This window comes from Elephantulus edwardii, unplaced genomic scaffold, assembly GCF_000299155.1.
Source record: "Elephantulus edwardii isolate Elephantulus edwardi_28Jun2011 unplaced genomic scaffold, EleEdw1.0 scaffold00206, whole genome shotgun sequence".
Classification (NCBI taxonomy): domain Eukaryota; kingdom Metazoa; phylum Chordata; class Mammalia; order Macroscelidea; family Macroscelididae; genus Elephantulus; species Elephantulus edwardii.
In genome coordinates this window covers 4,510,250-4,514,062 of record NW_006399956.1, presented here as the reverse complement: position 1 = coordinate 4,514,062, position 3,813 = coordinate 4,510,250, and positions in this window count along the sequence as shown.

Here is a 3,813-nt window from a genome sequence, read left to right as displayed (position 1 = left end):
TAGCTCCAGCTCTGTATTCTCTTTGTCACTGTAGAGAAATCCAACTGATTTTTGTATGTTGATCTTGTATCCTGCTACTTTGCTGAATTGGTCAGCTATGTCCAATAGTTTTCTTGCTGAGTCTTTAGGGTTTTCTAGGGATACTATCTTATCACCTGCATAGAGACATCTTCGTTTTTAATATCTAGGCTGACTTCTGAACTCAGGCACCTTTGCCTACACTTGATCTCCTCTTAGAGCCCCTCATTATCCATGCTTGGGCTTAAAAATTGCTCCATTGGCTGCATCTTGACTTCTGCTGACTTCTCTGAGTCCTGATAGGTTGCCTGTCTTGACCCCTTTCATTTCTTAGCTTCCTCCCAGGTATGGTCTCCTAGTCATACTCACATCCTCGTAACTGACACTTGTGTCTTCTCTTAGCCTTTCTAACCTTCTTCCTTTTACCTTTTCATCTCACTCTCCACACCTTGGCCTTCTGTTTCTTTGTCTCTACCAAATCTTTTCTCCACACACCTGGGCTTTGGCCTGATATTACCTACCCCCTAACAACCTACAAATAGCATTATCTTTAACCCTCCCATCTCCTCACCCTCTAATTTCTCCCATCTCCTCACCATCTACTTCCTTCTCATTTCCCACACTGAGCGTTTTTCTGACACCCAGGCCCATGTCTGTTGACACATTTGCTTATTATAACACTTGTGTTTTATTGTGGGTCTTCACATATGACCTCTTCAGTAGAAGAAAAGTGAAGAAACAAGTATATATTGAATCCCTACTCTGTGTCAGGGACTATACTACTCACCAGCATATGTACGCTTTCCCTTCAATGAAGTTGGACAAATTGAAAATTTTCACATAAAACTCCTAGTACTATTCTGTAAGTCCCATACACCTGGACTATTGTCATGACCACACATTTCTCAAAGTTTGAACCTTTGATATATTATATGTTATTGCCTTTTAACCTTTGAGAAATCCATGCTCTAAAAATAGCCTAAAGGGACAGCTCTGAGAAAGCCAAACTGGGAATTGATGACACCTCTCTTTGTGGCTTTGGGCAAATCTGAAAACCTTTCTGCTTCTGTTTCTCCAGCTGTAAAATAGGATTAATAGTTTCTACTTCATGGGAGTCTGTTGAGGATTCTTTCATTCATGCAGTAATATTTATTGAAAATGGCAAGTTTTAAGTAGTATTATGCCTAATTAATTAGGTCCTCATGTCCCTGGTGTGAGTTACGGTGTCTAGCTGGTCATTAATAAAATGTGCTGGAAGCTTTGCCGTTTCCTCTTGGAGCTCCTGAGGGGCTGCATAACCAGTACATGAACCGGGCATCCAAACTTGGAGTTAAATACATGCAGCTGTTTGAGTTCTACCGTGCTCACACTTATTGAGTTCTCAGACAATACAAAATTGGAAGGGGTTGAAAATATCAATAAAGAAAGAAAAATACTACAAAGGATCCTTGGGTGGTTAGTAATAAAGCTAGGAAATAAAACTAAGTCTCAATTTGAAATTTTCTGGATAATGCCAAGGGGAATGCTAGCACTGCATCTGAAAAATTCAAGTGGGAGTGAGTAATCATCAAATAATAAACACTGTTTTAACTGGCTGGTATGAAAGATAGCATAGGGGAAATGATGGGAAGATGTAGGGTAAGACCTCAATAATGGATAATATTGAAATTATTGTTGCATCACATTACAAGAGGATCCCCCCACCAAGTATATGCTTTCCACAAAGTCTTTATTATGTAGGCTTCATACAAAGCAGATTCTAATGAAGAAGTCCGTGCTCAATTATTTTACAAGTAAAGGCAATTCTCTGGAGGACTAAAGCATAAGTAAAGTGATAAAGAACAGGAAAACCAAAACTAAGTTACGTTAGCAGGGTCCCAATGATTATCCACTATAAGAGACCACAGCTCTCTGACAGTTCTTAGAAAGCATAGCAAGGTTGTGCAGTGTCAAAATTTATACCATACAGATATTCAAATACCCCCACTCCATTTTCCTGAGCCTTCTAACCTTTTCCTCATACTATCCGAGGGTAGAAGTTCTGATATATACGCCCCATTTACTATTGCCCATCACTGCACCCAAGGGACCATCCTGATAAGGACTCATTGTATATATCTGTGACACAATATAGGGTCCTGAGTGCCTCAGCTCGATAAAGCCTTCCCTTCCCAGATTTAGACTTTTCTTTCCCTACTCTAAATAGCAATATTCACTATTTTGTAAGGAAACTTTTCAATTGTCTACTATTTCTAACACTAGATACTGCTTTTTATAAATTGAGCAAAATAATATAAAATTCACATACAATATATAAATTTACTAATATCTACTGTTTTGTTTACTTGGCTTCTTTTTGTCTTTAGTTACTATGTCTGAAGCTTTTACAGTTCTATACATATTTTGTATCTTTGGTACCTGATTTTTCTTTTATTACTGTGGCTATCTCTTTACCAAGCTTCCTTTGTCACTTACTTCATTCACTTTTCTCTCGAGTTACCATATTTCCCAGATACCTTCTTTGCCTGGTAGGTTGCACCTCCTCTACTTGTTAGAAGCCAAGTGCTTTAACAACTGTGCATAGATAATAATTTCTTTCTTTTTTTTTTTTTTTTAGATTTTTTAGTAATCCCTTTGTGTCTTCTTGTGGTGCTCTGACCTTACAAAACCTGTACTGGTCTTCAAGAATTGCTGTGTTCTTCTCTACATATTTTCAAAATAGCTTGCTAATGGATTTTCCTAACAATATTACCGAGGTTGTTGATAAGTACATGGTGTTGTTTTGCAGTATAGCACTTTCCACTTGTAGAAATCAGGACATTTACCTATTTTCAGTCTTCGCCATCTCAACTCTTCTCCGTAAATACTCAACGTCTGCTGCTGACAATGTTTCTAAGATCGCACCTGTAAGTTCTTCCAATTCCCTGGGATATCATTTTTCTGAATCTGAGGACTTGAACTTATTCAAAACAGCTAGGCGCTCTCTCATCATCTCTTCACCTAATTTGGGCTTCAATTCCCTCTTAGCCATGTTTATTTTACTCATTTCAGTTTGAAGATCATTTTCTTCTGGAAAATAGAAGCAAATTAGGAGACAACACAGTTCTTATTTTGTTTAATTTGTTAACATTGTAAGAGACAAAGCTTTTTTGCTGAGTTTTCTTTTCACTCTCAGATAACTTCACAGGAGTTTTTGCCCCTTGTCTTTGACAGTTTTTGGTAACCTGATCTTATTCTGAGGCTCATTTTTCTTGATAAAATTCTCTAGCTTTGTTTATTTCTTACTTTCATTCTTAGTCATGTGTCATTTTTTTCTCTTTTCTTCTCATATGTTTTTTACATGCATTCTTTTGAAACTTGAATTCAGCACACTCCCCAAGCTATCAAGGCAGTTTATTTCAAGCTGGCCCTCCCTTTTTTTGATATTTAAAGAATTTAATATTATATTTGAGATTTTTACATTTGAGGTCCACCTTCTCACCTTCTCCACTAGCTTGAGCAATGGAATTAGAATAATGCGTGGTGTAGGCACCAGTCTAAGCTGCAATTGGTACAACTCTGTTAAATTGGTATGGCTGGGGTTCTAGGAAAGTGTTTCGTTAGAGACTGATGAGAACTGAAAGACAGAACATAATCTATGGGGAGATGTACCCAGTCTAGTAACAAAACCTACGTAGGCAAGACCGAGCAATTTTGAGTGATGGCTTTCACTTAAACTCATCCCTGTTACTTGTTTAGTCCTCAAGGAGAGAGAAAGACAGTTTGTTGTTTGGATCATATATAAACTGGACTCAT